The sequence below is a fragment of the Bos javanicus genome, chromosome 17, assembly GCF_032452875.1.
Source record: "Bos javanicus breed banteng chromosome 17, ARS-OSU_banteng_1.0, whole genome shotgun sequence".
NCBI lineage: Eukaryota > Metazoa > Chordata > Mammalia > Artiodactyla > Bovidae > Bos > Bos javanicus.
In genome coordinates this window covers 69,371,281-69,379,733 of record NC_083884.1, presented here as the reverse complement: position 1 = coordinate 69,379,733, position 8,453 = coordinate 69,371,281, and the positions used below count along the sequence as shown (strand labels likewise).

The 8,453-nt window shown below is 47.4% G+C and overlaps 1 non-coding gene across 1 annotated transcript; it reads left to right on the top strand.

The window, feature by feature from the left end:
- Positions 1–2,729: 2,729 nt before the first annotated feature.
- LOC133229320 (U6 spliceosomal RNA) lies at positions 2,730–2,836 on the top strand. Its single transcript, XR_009730544.1, has one exon. It is a non-coding gene; the product is annotated as a U6 spliceosomal RNA (small nuclear RNA).
- The last annotated feature ends 5,617 nt before the right edge of the window (positions 2,837–8,453 follow it).

The window sequence follows — 8,453 nt, the reverse complement described above, 5'->3', positions numbered from 1 at the left end:
AAGTGTATAAGAAGGCCTGGGGCTTCCCTGGCAGTCCAGTGTTTGGGACTCTGTGCTTCCACCTCAGGGGTCATGGGTTCGATCTGTAAGAGGGGAACTAAGATCCCACAGGCCACATGGTTTTGCCGATTGTAAAAAAAAAAAGGACCATGATGCTGATGACTGCTGAAAGTCTTCCTAGGGTGCAAAGGTGAACATATCAGAAGAAGTCCTCACAGTACATGGCAGAGCAAAAAGACAGACAGAACTGGTCCCTGAGAATGAGGACATGGGTGAGTTGTGGAATCAACCGAACCTGAAAATCAGCCTCCTTATGGGATTCCAGTTATGGGAACCAGTCACTCCTCTTCACTGTTCAAGTCTGGTTAAGGTGGATGTTTTGTTCCCTGCAGCTGAACACAATCCTGAGACCCAGAGTTGTGGTGGTTTAGTCACTTCAGTCGTGTCCGACTCTGTGACCCCCTGGACTGTAGCCCACCAGGCTCTTATGTCTGTGAGACTGCCCAGGCAAGAACACTGGAGGGAGTTGCCATTTCTGTCTCCAGGGGATCTTCCCAACCCAGGGATCAAACCTGCGTCTCCTGCCACGCAGGCAGATTCTTTACTGACTGAGCCCGCTGGGAAGCACTCAACCGAGACCCGGACTCAGGCATGAAAGAGAACTGTCGCTTCTTGAAACAGTAAAGTCCCACGGTGGAGACACTCTGAACAAGTGGAGACTTCACACCTGTCATCTCGATTGACCATCATATTTCATCCTGGTAACTATTACCAGGATCCCCACTGAATTAAAAAAAAAAAAAAAACTCAAGTAAAAGCACTAACTTAAAACAGTGGCTTTTTAATGGGAGCAGCTTTGCCCCCCAGGGGACACTTAATGACTGGAGACTTTTTAGTTGCCACAACTGGGGGCAGGGGAAGATATGCACTGGCATCTAGTGGGCAGAGACCAGGAATGCCACGCCACAGCCTACAACGCACACAAGAGTCCACAACAAAGAGGTCTCTGGGCCAAAATGTCAATAGGGCTGAGGTTGAGAAATCCTGCTTGATTAACCGAGGGCCACCTAGGTGCTAGATTCAGAATCAAATCTAAGGGGCTGCACCAAATGCAGCCGGGCCCACCGTGGACGCGCAGTGCAGCCCAGTCCGGGAGCCTGTCAGGGTCGCCACAGGGAAGACACGGGAGATCGAGGGGCCTGAGAGCCAGAGGAAGCGGAGCCCAGCCACTTCTGAGGGCACCATGAGCTTGTACCAGCTTCACGCTCGGTCAGATGCATTCCAGGGCGAGCCCCTTGCAGATTCCTGCATAATTTCTTGGCCCTGGTGGCCTGTGCTTCAGGGGACCTGGGGAGGTCTGTGGCTCCGTGCCCAGGGTCCCAACTCCATTTCTACCTGTTTGTCTGGCATTTGCTGTACAAAATTGGAAATTAATAATTCATCTCACAGGATGAATAATTCAACAGAGGGGACAAAGTGTTGCCGGCAACGTTTGGCATCAGAGAAACAGACTGTATTGCCTTCAAAAGGGAGAAGGAAAAGGAGATTCTACAGCCAAGCTGGTGTCTGGACCCAAGTGACTCTGATGCTAGACAACTGAAATGAGCCCTCCTTGGAGGTGTGTGGAAATGATGAGGACAATGGGGCTCCCAGAAGGGAATTTGGGATCCTATCCTTCTCCCTTGATCACTTCCATCCTCTTAAACCTTTATGGCTCATTACAGCCCAGCTTTATTGGCACCTATTCCAGGAAACCTTCCATAATACCCTCAACCAACTAAAGCAAAAATGCATTTCTCTCTGATCCCATATGTTAGTTACTTAGCCCTGACCTCTACTAACCTCACAGTCTCGCACTAAACCATCTTTCTGCTGCCAGAGATTCTAGAGGCGTGGAATGGGTTTTCTAGTGTGAAGGGAAAAAGAGGTTCAACAGAGAGCTAGTGTGACTGACTCTTAGCATTTCAGGATTGTGCTCATTTGAGGTTCAGATAAAACCTGGCAGCCCTTCTACTGAAAAAAACAAACAAACAAACTCCCCAATATATCCACAGACATTTCAGGGAATGCAGAGGTCCTGGAGCCCCTTCACTGACTCAGGTTTAGAATTCCTGCCTCACAAGGAGCCTTCCCTGAAGGAGGGGCTATAATTGTCCAGAATGTGGAACACAGCAGAGTCCCCCAGCCTTGCAAGTGCCTTGAAATGGCCATGTCCCACATGCCAAGGTACTTGAAGAGAGTGAATAATCAACAAGGAGCTATTAGAAGCTTGCGTGTGACACTGGGCAAGTCATTGCCCATCTCTGAGCCACAGTTTGTTTACTTGGAATTAGAAGAGTCGGTCTAGATTATCTTGGCTCTCTGATTCAGTCATTTATCAAACAAATATTTTTAGGTGCCAGGTACCTAGCTGAGAACTGGGAATAAGGTTAGCGAACAAACAGATGAGGTTCCTAACTTGTCAAGACACATAGTCTAATGAGGAGGCAGTCACTGATTAAATGATCACACAAAAAAATGATGAGTTGTGATCAGTGCTACACAGGGGAAGTGCAGGGAGCTAGGTAGGAGTGTATATGTCGGGGGAATGATTAGAACTTGGAGAAAGAAGAGATGAAGACTTCACCTTGATGAAGAGAGCATCGGGGGTAGTTCAGGCTGAGGAATCAGCATGGATAGGGCCCTGAAGTGTGAGCACTTCAGGGGCACTTAAGGAGTTAGAAGATCAGGTGCTCGCTTCGGCAGCACATATACTAAAATTGAAACCATACAGAGAAAGTTAGCCTGGCCCCTGTGCAGGGATGATGTGCAAATTCATGAAGTGCTCCATATTTTTGACAGATATACACTATTGATGGGCTTCCCAGGTGGCTCAGTGGTGAAGAGTCCTCCTGCCATTGCAAGAGACTCAGGAGACAAGGGTTCAATCCCTGGATTGAGAAGATCCCCCTGGAGCAGGAAATGGCAACCCACTCCAGTATTCTTGCCCCTGGGAAATCCCATGAACAGAGGAGCCTGGTGGGCTGCAGTCCATGGGGTGGCAGGCCCTGGATGGCAAAGAGTAGGGCATGACTGAGCACGCACGAGTTCACACTGCTTAGTCTGTACGAAATTGATAACTAATGAGAACCTACTGTATAGCTCAGAGAACTATGCCGAACAATGCTCTGTGGTGACCCAAGTGGGAAAGAAATCCAAAAAAAGAGAGGGTATATTATATATATACATATATATATATATACACACACACATATATATGACTTACTATGCTATATGGTAGAAATTAACACAATATTATAAAGCAGCTATATGCCAATAAAAATTTGAAAAAAAAAAAAGAAATTAGAAGCTCTGAATGGCTTCATTCTGGAGTCTGCTGGGGACTATGCAGCCCAGGGAGTAAACATCCAGGAACAGGAGAAGGCAGAGTCCCTCTCTTTTCATGATAGCCAAGGCATATCTTCCAGTAACTTCTTTTGATGCTCTCCCAAAGACAGCTAAAGAGCTGGCACTATTTCACTGCATTGAAACTTCAGGTTTATTGGTTAAAAACATCAAGTACTAAACTTTCCCATCACCAGAGTAACTGAAGGTGTCTTTTGAAAGCCCTTCGTCTCATATCTTACATTAAAAGTATGAGATGCTACCAAATAAAAAATGTTTAATTTTATTTACTTATTTTTTGGCCATGCCATGGCATACGTGCCATGAACCAAACCCATGCCCTTGCAGTGGAAGCATGGAGTCCTAACCATTGGACTGCCAGAGAACCCCCCCAAAACATTTAATCTTAAAGCGAAGCAAAAATCCCCCAGCCCAGCCCTTGCTGCAATTTAAACTATGTCCCAGCCCTAGAGGAATTATTTCTACCTCCTGGTTCTGTGGCTCCATGGCCCCACACTGATGATTACCGAAAGCCTGGATGTACCAATTGCCACTTTGATGGGTGGTCTGAGAGCAGTGTCGCCAAGCTGCACGGGGCAGACAGAGCTACCCTTTCATCTCCCTGGGTGGAGCTTTAGGCTGGAGCCAGCACGGAGGCTTCAGTTCTGGGGCCCCTTCTGCCCCCCGCCAGCTGCTGGACATCTCTGGGCAAATCTCATGCCCTCTCTGGGCCTCAATTTCCTTATCCAACAAAGGAGAGATTGGGACTACATGTTTGATAAGGTTCTTTTCTTTGACTTGGGGATTCTCTGCCCTCTTCTTTCTAAAAGGCATGAACCCAGACATTTTCAAAATCTTTCCAACAACTATTCATACGGCGAGATCACCACCATTATCTGTAAATTATAATGAGTAGATAATTAGCTGCCTTCAAATTAAGCCTCCCTTCTTGGAAGCCAGGAGGCTTAGTTTTTTAAGTTGTTTATCATTATCGTCCTTTAACACTGTTTTCTCACCACAACCCAGAGGGAAAGGGAAGAATGACAAGCAGATGTTTTGTTATTAGGGGCCCTGGGGGATGATCTGATACTTCCACTGCCGTGATCATTCTCCAGATTACTCTTGAGTCAGCAGAAGCTTTGATGAACTCAACAGAGGGCAGGGGGATCGGACAGACACGGCCTATCGAGAGAAAGCCTGGCTTAACAGAAAGCTGCTGGGGACAGCAGTTCCTGGCTGGCGACAGCGTGGATTATGAAATTCATATTTTTATGTAACACTTTGCAAAGAGATTTCATTGCCGTTGTTTCATTTTCTCATGAGGATTCTTTGCCTCTGCCTGAGTTCAAACCACTATCATCTTCCACACAAGTCTCTCTAATTGCACAGTCTCCCTAGCTGTTGCAGGTTGCTTATAAAAACGGCCATCAGAAACCCATAGAAAGTAGATTAGTGGTTGCCTGTTGTGGTGCAGAGGTAAAGAAAGAGCCTGCCAATGCAGGAGACTTGGGTTCGATCCCTGGGTGGGGAAGAGTCCACTGGAGAAAGAAATGGCAACCCACTCCAGTATTCTCACCTGAGAAATCCCATGGAGACAGGAGCCTGGCAGGCTACAGTCCTTAGGGTCACAAAGAGTTGCACACGACTTAGCAACGAAACAACAACAGTGGGTGGAGAGGAGGGCTAGTTCTTCTCCCCCTTGAATCAAAGCTGGCCTTGCAGCTTGCTTTGACCAATGCAATGTGGAAGAGGTGATGTAGTATCAGCCCCTGTATATGACTGAAGTCGTGGCGTGTGACTTCTAAAGCTAGACCACGGAGGCATAGGTGCTTCTGCTTTGAGTTCTTTGATTACTCCTTCTGAAGGAAGCCAGGGACCACGTGGCAGGGATGTGCAAGCAGCCCTGTGGAGAGCAACCGTGGCTTCTTGCCAACACTCGGTACCAACTTGCCAACCCTATGAGTGGATCACCTGGAAGTGGATTCTCCAGCTCTGATCAAGGCTTCAGGGGAGCGCAGTCCCAGCTGACATCTGATTGCATCTTTGTGAGAGACCCTGAGCCAGATGCACCCAGCTGAGTCACTTTGGAATCCTTAACCCACAGAAACCATGTCAGAGTTTTGGGGCAATTCATTGCACAACAGTAGATAACTAATACAGTGGTTCAGCCTTCAAATCTGGGTAAAGAGTCACTCCTACTCCGTGTGGACTGAACTGGGAAGGATGGTTCTCTGAGTGAAATGGAGTAGGACTCTACGGTCCTTCTCCCCTATCCTCATCCTGCCTTTTTGTCTGTGGAAAAACTTTAGCCAAAGAATGTTCAATGGGAGATGAGAAGGAAAACTATCAAAGGAGACCAAATAAGGACAGTTTAGTCAGTAAGCATAGTCAAGGACCTCTAATTCCTTCTCAAGGGCTATAGATAATATTCTGAATCATCCTAGGAGCTGTCTGATAGATACATGATGACCAGACTGCAGCCAACAATAAACTGCCACAATTCTGAGAACTGGCCTCAAGGGAATGGGAACAAACTGACCATGGATCTGCAGATTAACTGTCCCTCAAATAATCAAGATGACGCTAGGCAGACCACTGATGACCAAATTCAGGATGGCTGTCAGAGCTGACTGTGCTGTTTCTGCATGTGGCCCCCCACCCCCGTTTGTAAAAGCCCTTGCCCCCTGATTGTCAGTGGAGGAGTCAGCCTTTGGACAGAAATCTGTCCCCTCCCCACCCTGCTGCCTCACTGTTGCTGTTGTTTTAGTCACTCAGTCGTGTCTGACTCTTTTGAGACCCCATGGACTGTAGCCCACCAGGCTCCTCTGTCTGTGGGATTTCTCAGGCAAGAATAGTGGAGTGGGTTGCCATTTCCTTCTCCAAGGGATCTTCTCCACCCAGGGATCAAATCCATGTCTCCTGCACTGGAAGGTAGATTCTTTACTGTTGAGCCATCAGGGAAGCCCACCCACTCCGCCCCAATGCTGGCATCCAAAATAAAGCAAACTTTATTTTGTTTTATTTTTCCTTTCCACTAACCTGGCCTCTCTATTGGCTTTTGAGCAGAGAGCAGCCAGACCCCAATTTGGTTACATGAGGAGTGGTCAAGCTGCTGTTAGTGGGAAAATAGAGGAAATGAACATTGTGCAGGCCACGCAACAGCTCACCTCAACAATGGCACTCTGCAAACACAAGCTGGTTGGAGGATTGAAGCACAAAGGCAATTCATTCATTTTAGGTGACTCAGAGCCTCTGGGCCGGGTGGGACTCAGACCCAGATATTTCAGTGCTGATTTTCTAGCTCCAACTACTGACAGTATTTCTTTTTATTCCTAGAGTTGACTGATTCTGAGCACCACAGACACTTGCCTCCATTGCCAATCCAAATAATTGCCATTAAATTAAGTTAGCTGTGGTTGTGTTTCTTTTAATATAGAAAACAGAGCACCCCCCGCCCCCCCGCCAATTCCTCCATACTTGTGTGTAACTGATACATGGTTTGAGGCTTCTCCTGTTAACGTGGTTTTTAAATTCCATTTCATTTGGACATATGACAGCTCAGACAAGGATGTCTCCTTTGGAACCTCACATTTCTCATTAGTCTCTTCTGGAAAATGAGGGAAAACAAAGATGAAATAAATATAAGGGTTAACATTTCAATGGAAGGGCTTCCCTGGTGGTCTACTGGTTAAGAATCTGCTTGCCGGTGCAGGAGACACGAGTTTGATTCCTGGTCTGGGAAGATTCCACACGTCACGGAGCAACTAAGCTCACGCGCCATAGCTACTGAGCCTGTGTGCCCTAAAGCCCTTGCTCTCCAACAAGAGCAACCAACCACGATGAGAAGCCTGAGCACCGCAACAAAGAGTAGCCCTCGCATGCTGCAACAAGGACCCAGAACAGCCAAAAACAAACAATTTTTTAAAAATCACTCCAATGGATAAGGAGCCTCCTTCCTCCCTCTCTCTGTTCCTCATTTTCTTTCGTCCTTCCTTTCCCTCCACTAACATTTCTTGAGCACCTACTATGTGCTTGGTATTGTCTGTGCTATCTCATTTAGCCTCCAAATGACGAAGTGGGTATCAATGATCCCCTTTTGACAGATGAGGAAACTGAGACATGTTCAGAGAAGTCAGGTGTCTTGTTGGAACTTTTTGTCTTTTTATAAGTCATGCTGTGCTGTGCTTAGTCGTGTCTGACTCTGTGACTCCATGGATGGCAGCCACCAGGCTCCTCTGGGATTCTCCAGGCAAGAATATTGGAGTGGGTTGCCATGCCCTTCTTCAGGGAATATTCCCTACCCAGGTCTCCCGCATAGCAGGCAGATTTTTTTACTGACTGAGCCACCAGGGAAGCCCAAGAATACTGGGGTGGGTAGTCTATTCCTTCTCCAGAGGATCTTCTCCACCCAGGAATTGAACTTGGGTCTCCTGCATTGCAGGCAGATTCTTTACCAGCTGAGCTACCAGGGAAGCCCAGTCAAGTTAATTAGCTTTAAAACTTCAGTGACATTAATATCATTGGAAATAATGAAACCAATCCATACATTCTGCCAGAAGTCCTACTTTAAGCTTTATTTGTACCAAAGACTGCCACGTCTTTGGTACAAATCAACCACCAAGATACAAATTAAATTGCCTGTGTGATGCCATCAAATGGGTGTGATGCCAGAGGGAAAAAAATAGAGTGACCAGGACGTTTTTTTCTGTCCCTTTTAGATCACTGGATGACACGTTTACCTGAAAAAATTGATGTCAATAAAAGAACGCATCCCCTGTCCTGACACAGTATAAGCATTTAGCTGCAGAATTCCTCCTGGACTTGAGGAACCCAGGTAGCACACTTGGTTTTTCCAAGAGGTGGAACCACACCTTGCTCTCCGCCGACCTCCCACCATCTCTGCTAAAGCAGCAAGGGCGCTAGGAGCGGAAAGTGTGGGTACAGCCACTCCTGTACCTACAGGGGGCGGAGTCTTGGCTTGGGGGCGTGGCCCCGGGCCCGGCTTCTCGGCGGCAGTTGGCTCCGGGGGCGAGGTCGGGCCGAGGCTTCCTGTCTGCGCCTGCGGAATA